General features: G+C 47.3%; 1 long non-coding RNA gene across 1 annotated transcript; it reads right to left on the bottom strand.

Moving 5' to 3' along the window:
* Positions 1 to 6529: 6529 nt before the first annotated feature.
* Positions 6530 to 12516, bottom strand: LOC126064738 (uncharacterized). Its single transcript, XR_007514617.1, has 3 exons — positions 12167 to 12516; positions 11619 to 11718; positions 6530 to 6572 (listed from the first exon to the last, which is right to left on the bottom strand). It is a non-coding gene; the product is annotated as an uncharacterized LOC126064738 (long non-coding RNA).
* Positions 12517 to 14653: the final 2137 nt, after the last annotated feature.

The following is a 14653-nucleotide window of genomic DNA, read 5'->3' as shown; positions in this document are numbered from 1 at the left end:
GCAGTGAAGGCCTGTGAGCCTGCCCTGACGGACCCAGACGTAAGCCAGAGCCACCTTCTCCTTGTCCCCTGTCCTTTCTTCTGCTGTTCCTTCACCTTCCCCATCACCACCATTTACTGAGCACTTACTGTATGCCTGGCACTATGAATGGCCTGCTTCACCTGCATGATCACATCCAGGCCTCATCCAAATCCCACGAGGCACATGCTGTCGTCATCTCCATTTCCCAGATGAAGAAATGGAAGTTCAGGTACACTGAGACATGTGCCCAAGGTCACACAGCTCAAAAGTGGGAAGGCAAGGACTTAAACTCAGGGCTGACTCCAGCACCCGTGCTCTTGACCACTCGGGCAAAGTTAAGTAGGTTTTCTGGGCTTGGCAACAAAGACCACACATCCTCAACTGAGTTACATCTTTTGGGTTATGGCACTGATAGTCAGATACAAGGATCTTACCAGGAACATAACACACACACTTCTATGACAAAACTGGAAAAAATTCATCCAGAGAAAACACCATAAAGTAAGTAATTTTTGGAAAGCTTTCCCAGATTGGAAACACTTGCCATCCTCTCATTCCCATTTAATAATAGTCATCAAAACCCTGCTAAATATGTATCACTTTATCCCCATTTTACAGCTGTGGAGATTGAGACGCAGAGAGGTGAGTGATTTGCCCAAGATGCTCACATACTAGTGCGGTTGCAGTGAGCACATTAAGTCCAGACACACACACACACGTCTCCCCACTCCGCCCTATCCTCACTCTCAGCACAGTTACCCCAAGAGCTGGGGATGGGTGAGGAGGGCGGGTGGGGCCGGGAGACAGCAGACAGGAGCCAGCTGGGGAGCCCTGGAGATGCTGGACCATCGGGTCAGAGGCCGAGAAGAAGCAGGGAGGAGCGGCACTGCCCTGTGGGAAGCTCTCTGCTCGCTGCCCTTGTTGATCTGAGAGTCTAGGATGTGGTATGTGGGGACAAGAGTCAAATTACCAGCCGTGAGAATCCGCTCAGGAATGTGCCCCACACATGTCCACCTGAGCGGGGGCTGGCCATGGGCCATCAGTCGGTGGAGAGGTTGACAGATCTGGGAGGAACAGCTTCGCCTCTCTCTAGCAGGGGAGGCTGGTGGGGTTTTGTTGTTGTTTGTGGATTTGTTTGTAACCTCCTGGAGCCTCAGCTTTGTCATCTGTAGAAAACAGTGCCTGTGAAGACCAGCCACATTTGCAGCTCCCTGCACACTCTTAAACAGCATTCCTCTGGGTTTCCTGCCTCCCCAGGTGAGCATGGCCCAACCTGCTCGCAGGTGGGTGGAGCCCGTGGACACCTGACTCAGGAGGAAGCAGCCTAGGGGGCAGGCTCACTGAGGACAGCTTGGAGGCTCTGGCTCTCAGGGCAGGGGTGCAAACTTCCTGCTGTGGTTAGTGCCAGCTCTGCCCGTGGGGCTGCGCTGTCTCCCGGGGCTGGGGTGGGGGCGGGGGGACACAGAGAGATCTTTGCTGGAACCTGCTCCATGGGGTCTGAGCATTGCTTTGCTGCCCGCAGAGCCACAAGGCCTGGTTCTCTGGACCTCCCAAAAGATCAACTCCTAAAAAACTTCCCCTTCTGCAGAAGCTTGCTAAGGTGGGCGCTATTGTTGGCAACTAAGAGCCCTGAGTTATGCCTGTTTGTAGAGTTGTTCCAACGATGAGATGAGATGATGGATGTAAATTCCATAACAGGTACTCTGGAGTTCCTGGGCGGCCCAAACAATTTAGTGCTGGACTCTTACCCAAGGTTAGCAGTTTCAACCCACCTGGAGGCACCATGGAGGACAGGCCTGGCGATCTGCTTCCGAAAGGCCACATCCTTGAAAACCCTATGGAACAGTTCTACTCTGCACAAATGAGGTTCCCATGAGTCAGAACTGACTCATGGGAACTAATAACAACAACATACAATTGTTTGTCATACTGTGGTGGTTTGCGTGTTACTGGGATGCTGGAAGCAAATACCAGCAGGATCACCCATGGTGGACAGGTTTCAGTGAAATTTACAGATTCAGGCTAAGACAGACCAAGAAGGAAGGCCTGGGGATCTACTTCTGAAAATCAGCCAGTGAAAACACTATGGGTCACAACAGAACATTGCCCACTATAGTGCTGGAATATGAGTCGCCTAGTTTGGAAGGCTCTCAAAATACACAGTGGCTACAACAATGGACTCGAACATACCGATGGTCACGAAGATGGCACAGGACTGGGCAATATTTCATTCTGTTGTGCGTGGGGTCGTTATGAGTCAGAGTCAACTTGACACCAACTAACGACAACAATGTAATTGTGGAATGAACTGATTCATTAAATGCAAAAATTCTTGGAAGGCATGTGACATGGTGTTTTGCACCTAATAAACCAAACTCAAAACCAAACCTACTGCCAGCAAGTCGATTACGACTCAAGATTGCACCTAAAAACCACACACTGAATATGTTATTATCGCCATGATCGTTATGTATATATTTTATAATGTATTAAAATAATAATAATAATTCAGCCTTGAAAATAACTACCAACTTATGTGGATGCTGGTGCCCTCCCCCCCCCAAAAAATAGAGTAACTGCAATAATCACTAGGGCCATTCTCCTCCCTCCAGGTTCATGTAGGATTGCATTTCCCTGTACCATTGAGCTTGCTGCTGTTGTTGTTGTGTGTGTCAAGTTGATTCTGCCTCGTAAAGACCCCATGTGACAGAGCAGAACTTCCTTTTAGGGTCTCCTAGGCTATAATCTTTATGGGAGCAGATTGCCAGGTCTTTTCTCCCATAGAGCCACCGGGTGGGTTAGAACTGCCAACCTTTCAGTTAGCAGTTGAACGCTTCACCCATTGAGGTTAGGCCAATTAAATGTGTGCAGAAGTGGCACATCTTCTGGCTGGGAGCTCTAAAATCCAGAATGCGGAATCATTTGAATTGTGGTGTTGGCAAAGAATATTGAATACACCAGGTGCTGCCAGAAGAACGAACAAATCTGTCTTGGAAGAAGTACAGCAAGAGTGCTCCTTAGAAGTGAGGATGGGGAGAGTTCATCTCATGTACTTTTGGCATATTATCAAGAGGGGCCAGTCCCTGGAGAAGGACATCATGCTTGGTAAAGTAGAGGGTCAGCAAAAGGGAAGATCTTCAATGAGACAGATGGACACAGTGGCTGCAACAATGGGCTCCAAAACCCAAAACCCATTGCCGTTGAGTCAATTCCCACTCATAGTGACCATATAGGACAGAACGGAACTGCCCCATAGGGTTTCCAAGGAGTGGCTGGTGGATTTGAACTGTTAACCTTTTGGTTAGCAGCCAAGCTCTTAACCACTGTGCCACCAGGGCTCCATACGATGGGCTCAAACATAGCAAAATTGTGAGGATGGCGTAGGACTGGGCAGTGTTTCATTCTGTTGTTCATAGGGTCACTATGAGTTGGAACCGACTTGATGGCACCTAACAACAACAACAAATGGCACATCTTCTGGCTGGCATGGCTAAAATCCAGAATGCAATTCTCATCCCCTTTATCTGTACCACGCTGAATGGTTGCATGCAAATAGTGGTGGAGCCCAGCCAACTCACAGTAGATACCACCACTTGAAAGAGAAATAAAGCTTTGCTGTCTATGCCTCTGAGTTTGGGGGGTTGTTTATTATTGCAGCAAACTTAGTCTACCCTGACTGATAGACTAACTAAAAGGAAATTAGCAAATCTGGAGGTGTTCAAGCTTTCTTTTTCTCTTGTCTTTGAGGGGTTTGAATGAGAATCTGTTTCCACTTCACTCTAGTTTGATATCCTAGTGTAATGACAAAGAGCAGGAAGAGCTTGGTGGTGGCAGCTCCAATCGAAATTGAGTCTGGGCAGTAAAAATGCCCTCAGCTAAGCTTGGCTGGGCTGTAAAGCTCACAGATAAGCCTTCTTCTGTCTTTTCCAAATGTTGTCACGAGAAGGGTCCTGTTTGGCCATCAGCGATGATTTGTATGGAACTCAGCGCAACATCTAGTAGGGCCTGCATCCCTTTAAACCATTAGTATTGTTTTTGGTGTGTGTACAACCATTTTTTTGTTTTGTTTTTCGCTTTTTTTTTTTTCATGAGAAACCTGACTACTGAAAACAGGTGCCACAGATAAATGAATGGTTATCTCTGCGGATGCTTTGGACATATTCCAGATGTGTCAACATGTAAATAATGAGATGTCCTGTCCTTTGTCGGGGATTGTGTGGGCAGCTGGGCAGCCTCTTTGCCATCAATGGGTGGGGAGCTTACACAGCTATGTCCCACAAGTGCTGGCAGGCTGACCGTGACCATCACTTGTCTCTGATGAGGTTCCAATGGGAGGAGCAAAGGGCGTCATGGCAGAATTCAGTGAGAGTCCCCCAGTCCAGGCTGCTTGCTCCGTGCCCTTAGAGGAGTCTGGACTGGACGTCCAGGGGTAGATGGTAAGTACTTTGGTCCTGTCCTTTTACTCAACGCCTATTGTTGTGTGTCGTTGAGTCCATTCTGACTCATGGCAACCCCATGTGACAGAGTAGAACTGTCCTGTAGCATTTCTAGGACGTATCTTTACAGGAGCAAATTGCCAGGCCTTTCTCCCACAGAGCGGCTGGCGGATTCAAACTGCCAACCTTTCAATTAGCAGCCAAGATCTTAACCACTGCACCAGCAGGGCTCCTTATTCAATGCCTGTGTGGGTCTGAAAAAATAGATGATTTCATCATCCTTTGGGGAAATGTTCAAGAATTTTTGTAAGAGACAAACCACATGGGTCAAACGGAGGACTGCCTGCATGCTACTGCCTCTGTGGATGTTTTGGTCTTCTGATGTCAGAATGGATCAAAGGAAAAATGCCATTTACTAAGGTGAAGAATGCAGGCTGGAACCAGTGGGGCACCTTCTCAACATCTCAGGATGCCACTTCTGCGTGCCCTGATTTCTCCTGCCAATCTGCTCCGCCCACAGTCTTCCTCCTCTCAGAAAATGGCATCTCCATCCTTCCTGCTGTTCAGAACAAAAAGCCTGAAGCCATCCAACTCCTCTGCTTTGCTCACATCTCAAACCCACCCATCAGGAAACCTGCCATCTCCACTTCCAAAATACATCTCGATCTCAACACTTCTCATCACCTTCACTGCTATACCCTGGACTGAGCCCCATCATCTTCCCTGGACTATTGCATTCACCTCCTCACTGGCAGCTCTGATCTGTTCTTAACCTCTTCCCCCCAGTCCATTCTCGCATGGCAAGGACAGCCTGTTAAAATGTTAGATCCTGTCCCTCCTCTCCTGGAAACCCTACACTGGCTCCTGTTTCATTTCCAGCCATCCTACAGTGGTCTACAACAGTGGTTCTCAAATAACCCCCCAGAGGACATTTGGCAATATCTGGAGACATTTTTGGTTGTCATAACTCAGGGAGGGATGCTACTGGCATCTAGTGGGTAGAGGTCAGGAATACTGCTACACATTGTGCAATGCACAGGACAGCCCTCCACAACAGACTATTATCTGCCAAAGTATCAACAATATCAAGGGTGGGGAACCTTAACATACAAGAAGGTGGCTGCCACTGCTCTTTGCCGTCTGCCTCAAAGAGTGAAGACGGTGGGGCAATTTCGTATAATTACACAGAATGTGGCCAGATAAATCTGTTCTTATCTTTTGTCTCTATTGTATGTAGGAGATGTAGGAGGGGCCAGGGCAGGGATTGCTTTCAGTTAGGAATGCGTTAAGCTGCAACTAAAAGAAAACGCAACGGTGGCTTACACAAATTGAGGACAGTGGTGTCCCTAGGGGGTACAGAGGGCTCCGCCTGCACTGGGTGACACTGTCAGAGGGGGGACACCAAAACGACTATCTATACATTTTTGTGCAGTGTTTCAGCAGAAATTTATTATCTTTTATAAAAATATCCCTGTAGTTATAACAACAAAAAAATTTTTTTGGTAAACTCAGCTTACATTTATCAATATACAAGGCTAAACTTTTTTGCTAATTTACCTTTTGAACCTTCTAATTTGCTACAGTCAGAGCTGTCATTATTACCCAATTACAATGGTGCTTCAAATCATGTAGTTTCATCCGCACCAAGCACATTCTGCTGGTTTTGTTGCTGCCGGTATTTCCATAGTCGCTGATTTTGTCAAACTCGTTGGTATTTTAGCTACAATAGTGTGGTAATTAGCATGCGGAGGTGACACCATGAGTTACTGCACTGGGTGACACCAGCCCTAGTGACACCACCGACCGAGGGCTTACTTCTCTCCACATAAATGTTTAGAGGTAGTCATTTCAGGTCAGTATGATAGCCTGAAGATGCCGTCATGGATCCAGGTCCGTGTGTCTACCTGCCCTGCCATCCTCAACGAGGGACTGTCATCATTACTGTCACTAGATAGCTCCCACATTCCAGGCATGAGGAAGAAGAGAGGGGGAAGAGCCAAAGGCCGATCATGTTTTTCCCCTTTTAAAATATGTCTCTCTCCAAAATCTCCACTCCGTGACTTCCACTTACAAGACCCTTTGGAAAGCATGGTTTTTAGTTGGACACATCGCACCCTGAAAAAACAATACAAAACAAACAAAAAAAACCTGGATAAAAACATCAGAAGTAACCAGCAGTGCTTTTGTGCTGAATGGAGTCTGAGAGTGCATCTATGGGTTTGGTTGTGATGAACTAGTTCTTTTTGGGGGTTCCCTGACTTAATCAATGGTACTGTCACTCTCCTGGTCAGCTTACCTCTAAAATTTAGCACCATGCATGATCATATTGTCAATGTTTAATGAAAATCCAACTTCAATTGACATAAAACTCTATCATAGAAGCACAAAGTTAAGGCAGGTCTTCGAGGTCACCCACACCTCCTGTGTAAACATATTGGACAAGCATTTGCCTAAAATATATCCAGTAATGGGGACTTACTACCTAAAAGGCATCTCCACCTGTTGGGAAACTTCAGTTGTTGGAAAGTTCTTTATGATGAACTAGAATTTTCCAATCATTAAATCCATCATCGCTTCCAACTTGACCCTCAGAGGGTATTTAATCCTCATTGCTCCCTGGGAATCCTGGAATGGCTACAGTTCTAAAAGGGACCCCATATTCATTTTACAGATGAGGACACTGAGGTGCAAAGAGACTGTTAGCTCACAACAAAGCCTTCTGGTTGGTTCCATGTTCTTTCTACTAAAGTCATTGAGGCCAAAGTCAAAACAACACCCTGCCCTTTACCGGACATTAGTGCCATATCATAGATGGGTCTCTGTGTAAGCCGTCAGCCCACAAATACGTACTGACCCTTACTGTGGCTTGCCTGGGGCCAGGCGTACCATACCCATACCCACTGCCATAGAGTCAATCATGACTCTACAGCAACCCTGTAAGACAGAGTGGAACTGCATCATATGGTTTCCAAGGAGTGGCCGATGGATTCAAACTGCCTATTTGTTGGTTAGCAGCTGAGCTTTTAACCACTGTACCACCAGAGCTCCAGGGGCCAGGCGCAGGGCTCTGTAAAAGGCACAAGCCCTGCCCTCAGGGTTCCCACCCCGGCTGTTGAGGCTAATGGGGGGAAAGGTAAGCAGGATGCTTGGAGAACAAAGAGGAGGTGAATGTAGCCTGGCCTGGGGGCATTATGGAGGGCTTTCTGGAGTCAGTGTTGCAAGCAATGTCCACCACCTCCCTTTACTGATGGCTGATGTCCCAGCTGTCCCCACCAGGACTCAACTGCTTTCACCCCTACAGGAGTATTCATGCCTGTGCTCTTCCTGCAGGGGGCGCTGTACCTTTGGGTGAAGAAGATGGACTGAAATAGCACCATCAGGGGTTTCTTGTTGGTGTGATAAAAATGTCGTAAACTAAGATTGTGGGCATGATTGCATAACTCTGTGAATATACTAAACACCACTGAACTGCACACTTCGGGTGAATGGGATGGTATGTGAATTGCATCTCAACAAAGGCATTTTTTTTTCATGCTCAGCTGCTCACTGAAAGATTGGAGGTTCGAGCCCACCCAGAGGTGCCTTGAAAGAAAGGCCTGGAGATCTCGTTTCAAAAAACCAGTCACTGAAAACCCTATGAAGCACAGTGCTGCTCTGAAACTCACAGGGTGGCCGTGAGTTGGAATCGACCCAACTGCAACTGGTTGGTCATCAGATTTTATTCTCTGAGGCTTACCTGGTTCTGGATCAACCCTTTCCAGTCAGGTGGACTGCCTGAGGGTGAGCTCTCTCATGCCCCTGCAGTTGCACCCCTGCCTTGTAGCTCTGTTCATCTCTTTCCTGTCTATTAGCAATTGCTCCGTCATCTCACCCACAGAGGACAGAGCATTTGGGACATTGAAATGCTGGAGGCATTGAACAACAGTCACCGAGCCTTGTTCCTTGGACTGTGGTCCAGACCATTAACACCAGCAGCCCTGGGAGGGAGTTAGAAATGCAGACTCTAAGGCCGTGCTGGATTCGAATCTGCATTTCACCCAAGTGGCTGGATGCACATGGGAGCGGCAGGGGTGCTGATCTAGGGCTCCCACCAGGGACCTTTCAAGACACTGCCACTGAATCCCAGCCCCAGAGTCCAATTTCATTCCCAGGGTGCAGCCTGGGGCTGGAGGCTCCCAGGTGGCTCGACTGTGCACCAAGGTGGAGAAGCCCATTCAGGGCACACATGAGTGGTGCTTCACGTGGTTATATTTGCTCCTGAATCCTTGCTTTGTCTCCATCTGGCAGACCAGCCCTGTGTGGCACGCCCTCATACATGGCACACAGGCTCGTTTTGTTTCATCTCCACCACTGTCCTTGCCATCCTTGTTAAACTTGGCTCCAACCACACTGGGGTTCACAGCGATTATCCAAATAGTGAACTTCAAACAAACAAGAAGAAAATAACATTTGTGAGTCCTTTGTGATCCACCGCCGTTATCGGTCCCTTGCTCTCAGCTGGCACAGGCTGGTCAGATGGCGCTCTTGTACATGCTGTAAATAAACATCACCTGTTTGTCCAGGGTGACACCGGGTGGCCCCTGCTACTGGTGTTATCACAGAGGAAGCACAGGTTGGGTGTGTGAGTATGTGGATGTGAGCTGCAAACGCACAATAACAGTGGCGGTGGATGTGTCCTGGGGGACCATGTCATAATCCTGGCAGCTTTGTGGAGCCCCGCCGGGTTATTGCTTCCTGGAAGGCGGACTGCTGAGAAAGGGACTTTCACTTCTTCCTGCCTCAGTGGCTCCTTTTCCAAGCCTAAACTTTGTGTTCACAATGGTGAGGGGTTCCGGATTCCATTCTCCACTTGTTGCCAGTTTCCGAAGCCGTGTGTCTAAATTGGGATTTCCTGGATTCCCAGGGTATGGGGTTGGGGAGCCCTGAAGCACAGGGACGCCAGCCCCACTCTTTTTTTCAGAATACAGGGCTGAAGATCCAAGATGAAGCCAAGGGTCACACAACTGGTCATGCCACACCAGGGCCAGATGAGAGTTGTTCCAAACCCCCTCATCCCCTCTGCCTGCTGGGTATGAGAAGGAATCTTCTATCCCAGGACATCCACGAGCAGACAGGCTGGTCCTGCTCCTCGGGAGAATCGTAGGAGTGATGTTGTTTGTACAGTGGTGGCTGTGGCTTCGCCTGTAACTCTGTGGGTTTTAATTTGCAAATTCTGAGAGCCTGTGGAATCTAGAAGCAGCTTCTCACGCTTTAAGGTACTTTCAAAGCCCCTGGGGGAACTCGTTAAAATAAATGCAGATTCTGGCGCAGGAGGTCTGGGGTGGGGCCTGGGATTCTCATTTCTAACAAGCTCCCAGGCTAGTTCAGGAACCCCACTCTGAGAAGCGAGGTCCCAGGATTCTTCATTTTTTTCTTTTTTTTTTTTTTTGCAGCTAAAGAACTAAAGGGAATGGAGTCGGTGCACATTTCACTTCCACTTGGTTGCTCAGACCCCTGACTTGACGCTATCATTGCTGCGAAGGCGCCAGGTTCAGGCTGGGAGGTGGATGGGCTATGAATACAGCTGCCTTGGGTCTTCATGAACCACACCTCCAGGGATTCACACCCCTGTGCAGGCTCCTCTCCTTAATTTTGGGTTGGGGTCATGACCCCTTTGTGATGCTGTACCTGTTCCGGGTTGATGCCTTCAAGTCCTGGCAGCTTTAGCTTTTGCACTCTCAGGAATCCTGAGCTGCCAGGAGATGAGCCTGGCCACCCTTTCAGGGAGACCACGCAGAAGGAACCATGTGGAGAGGCCACATGGGGAGGGAGGAGCCCTGAGTGTGCAGCCCTATCACCCCACCAGCTAAATGCAGCCACAGAAGTGGCCATCCACAAAGGAGCAGAAGAACCACCCAGCTGAGACCAGCCCAGGCAAGTAAGATGCCTGCTGTTTTAAACCACCGTTTGAGGGTGGTTGTGATGCAGCAACAGATATTAAAACAGTGACCACCTAGTTTATCATCCAACCAAGACATCTGGAGACTAAAGGGGGTAGTATTAATAATCACACCAGTAAAATGGCAAAAACCAGAACTGCCCCCCAGGAAAACTTGGACATACAGCCACACTAGCAATGAGTAGCTTTGCGACCAACCAATGAGTGTTTCTCTCTGTGTCAGGCATTATCAGGATTCTTTCAGCTGCACGTCATGGAATCCAAACTCTACCTGGCTTGGGCCAACCAGAGAATTTGTAGTCTCCAAGCATGAACACCCAGGAACAATGCTGCTTCAGGTACGTCCTGATCCAGGGGCTTATACTGTGTTATTGGATTCATCTTCTCTCCATCTCTGCTCTTCTTTTTGTTGGCTCTATTCTTTGTCAGCCCTCCCCAGGGAGAGTGCATGCTCCCCTAGCAACTGCTGATGTTATGTTCAAGTCCTGGGACTGAATCTTGTTGGCCCCGACTGGCTGTGTTCGGATCACTGTGATGAGAAGACGTATTCTGGTTGGCCAGACTTGAGTCATAGACACACCTGGATCTAGGGATGGGTTCAGTGTCACTCTTTCATGTAGGATGGGGAAAGGGAGGCTCACCAAGGAAAACCTGGGTGGTGCAAATGGTTCACTTGATTGGCTGCTAACCAAAAGGTTGGTGGTGTAAGTCTACCACAGGTACCTCAGGAGAAAGGCCTGGTGATCTGCTTCTGAAAAATCAGCTATTGAAAACCCTATGGAACACAGCTCTACTCTGATATACATGGGGTTGCCATGAGTCAAAACTGACTCGACGGCCACTGGTTTGTTCTAGAAGAAGGGGAATGGAGGTTTGTGGGCACAGAGGGCAGCTTTCCAGAGCATGTGGTTCCGGAGACTCTGACTTAAGCAAGTTCTACACTTCACTGGGCTGCAGTTTTGCACAAAGGGTAAACTACTACTGCAGATCTCCTGTTAAAACCGTCAGGGGGATGTGGCCAGAGGCCCGTAGATGGTGCTAGTGACAGGCAGTCACACTCCCTATACCTCAGCCTCTAAGAAGCACACAAGGGCTGGATTTAGGAGAGGGGCTGCCATCAGAGACATCTCCCTAAATCAGAAACGAACTGTCAGGGGTAAGCACCAGGAACCACCTTTAAAAGCCCTGTCCTGACACCTTCTAGAGCAAAACCTGATCCCAACCTTGCTCTGAGCCTCTATGAGACAGGGAAAATGGCTTGCTCCCCAGCTCGTCTGGCACGTACAGAGGGCTGTGTGTTCCCGGCGGGGAGGTGGGTCCGGCCTGTCAGGGACAAAGATGAAAAGACTCAGTGTGGAGCTGGGCCAGAGAATTAAATTTCCATCAGTTGTACTGAGCACTTGGCATGAGGTGCAAGGTTGAAACTTTGGAAGAATGCTGTTCACTTCCTAATGATACTGTTTTGTGAGTAGGATGAGTGGCTTTTGCCTGCAGAAGCTGTCACCCCAAACCCTGTGCTCCAGGCATACTGGCTGCCGGCAGCCCCACCACGGAGCCAGGCTCTTTTCAGAATCCAGGACTTGTCTCCTCTCCCTCTCCCCCAGGTAAAGCCCTCAAAGACCCCTTCGACTAAATGACTTGTACCTGAGGTCCTAGCTCACTGTTTCCGTTATCTACTGCAACATCACAATCCATCCCCAAACTTAGTGCCTATAAAACAACAACTTATCTTTATCTGTGACAATTCTGAAGGTTGACTGGGCTCACTTACTCGGTGGTTCTCAATATTGCAGTCAGATGGTGGCTGGGGCTGGAGTCACCAGAAGGCTCAACAGTGCAGGAACCCACGCTGGTTCAGTGATTGGGCTGGCTGTGGGCAGTCAACTGGAGGCTCAGCTGGGGCCCAACTAGAATGTCTACACTTGGCCTCTCCATGTGATCTGGGCTTCTCACAAAGAAGACTCAAGTCACAAAGGGAATCAGAGTTCCCAGTGGACTCTGGGCAGATTCAGAACATATCCAGGTGTTGTATTGACTTCCAGGCCACTGGAGTGTCCACAGAGAAGGGGACCTGGAGGACGATCTCACCAGAGCATCTGAGAAACGAAGATATGGGCAATGTTTTTCACATGGAAAAGGAACATCTTACCTTGAGGCGCCCATGGTGGAGGAAACAGGTACTATGTCAAATATCAGAAGCATTTCTCGTAAAGAAGGTTGACTTCTTTTGTAGTTCTAAAAAATAGAATTATTGTATTATTTTTACACAAACAGCAAGCACCTTCTATCTTTGATTGCCGTCTGCGTCCTCCCCTGTGAAATATTTTCATAAGTACCACTATGCCAATTTTCATTACATGTTGCTGTAAAAAAATTAGTATAGCACACTCATGAAAATATCTCAAGGAGGGGGGAGTGTGGCTGGCAAACAAACCTAGACAGTGCACATTATTCACATAAAAATAAGGTAGAAACTGAGCAAAAACCTTCACGGAAGAATGTTGTTGTTGCTATGAGGTGCTGTCAAGTCAGTTCTGACTTACAGCAACTCCATGTACATGAAACACTGCCTGTCCTACACAATCCTCACGATCATTGCTATGTGTGACCTCATTGCTACAGCCATTGTGTCAATCCATCTCAGTGAGGGTCTTCCTCTTTTTCACTAACCATCTACCAAGTGTTATGGATTGAAATGTGTTTCCCAAAAATATGTGTCAACTTGGCTACGCCATGAGTCCCAGTATTATGTGGTTGTCCTCCATTTTGTAATCTGATATAATTATCCTCCATTTTGTAATGTGTTGTAAATCGTAGCCTCTATGCCTGTGGTTATAATGTACCATTTGTGAATGGGCTGTGTTTTGTGAATGAGGTAGGATTAGGTGATGTTAATGAGAATTAGGTTTAGTTTGTTGTGTTAATGAGGCAGGATTATGGTGCATCTTGAGTCAATCACTTTTGAGATATAAAAGACATTAAAACAAGCAATCTAGAGAATAGAGAGATGGGGCAAGAGAGATGCCAAGTCATATCAAGATCACCCAGGACCAGAAACAAAAAGAGAGGAGGGCCTTCCTCCAGTGCTGACAGAGAGAGAAAGCCTTCCCCTAAAGCTGGCACACTGAATTTGACTTCTAACCTCCTAAACTGTGAGAAAATAAATTTTTATTTGTTAAAGCCACCCATTTGTAGTATTTCAGTTATAAAAGCACTAGATAACTAAGACATCAAGCATAATGTCCTTCTCCAGGAACTGGTCCCTCCTGGTGAAATGTCCAAAGTACGTAAGATGAAGTCTCACCATCCTCTCTTCTAAGGAGCTTTCTGCTGTACTTCTTCCAAGATAGATTTGTTCGTCTTCTGGCAGTCCAGTTCAATATTCTTTGCCAACACCATAATTCAAAGGCATCAGTTCTTCTTTGGTCTTCCTTATTCATTGTCCAGCTTTCACATGCACAAGATGTAACTGAAAATACCATGTCTTGAGTCAGGCACATCTTAGTCCCTAAGGTAACATCTTTACTTTTTAACACTTTAAAGAGGTCTTTTTGAAGCAGATTTTCCAATGCAATACGTAGTTTGATTTCTTGACTACTTCTTCCATGGGTGTTGATTGTGGATCCAAATACAATGAAATCCTTGACAACTTCAATCTTTTCTCCATTTATTGTGATGTTGCTTATTGGTCCAGTTGTGAGAATTTTTGTTTTCTTCATGTTGAGGTGCAATCCATACTGAAGGCTGTAGTCTTTGACCTTCATTAGTAAGTGCTTCAAATGTTCTTCACTTTCAGCAAGCAAGGTTGTATCATCTGCATATGGAAGGTTGTTAATGAGTCTTCCTCCAATCCTGATGCCACGTTCTTCTTCCTATAGTCCAGCTTCTCAGATTATTTGCTCAGCATACAAAAAAAAACAGATCGTATAAATATGGTGAAAGGATACAATCCTGACGCACACGCTTCCTGATTGAAACCATGCTGTATCCCCTTGTTCTGTCAAACGACTGCTTCTTGGTCTATGTACAGGTCCCATATGAGCACAATAGTGTTCTGGATTCCCATTCTTGGTAGTGTTATCCATAATTTGTTATGATCCATACAGCCTTTGCATAGTCAATAAAACACGGGTAAACATCTTTCTGGTATTCTCTGCTTTCAGCCAAGATCCATCTGACATCAGCGATAGTATCCCTCATTCCACGTCTTCTTCTGAATCCAGTATGAATTTCTGGCAGTACCCTGCTGAGGTACTGC

The sequence above is a fragment of the Elephas maximus genome, chromosome 21 (genome assembly GCF_024166365.1).
Source record: "Elephas maximus indicus isolate mEleMax1 chromosome 21, mEleMax1 primary haplotype, whole genome shotgun sequence".
Classification (NCBI taxonomy): Eukaryota; Metazoa; Chordata; class Mammalia; order Proboscidea; family Elephantidae; genus Elephas; species Elephas maximus.
The sequence above is the reverse complement of the archived record's forward strand: the minus strand, read 5'-3'. Positions and strand labels throughout refer to the sequence as shown.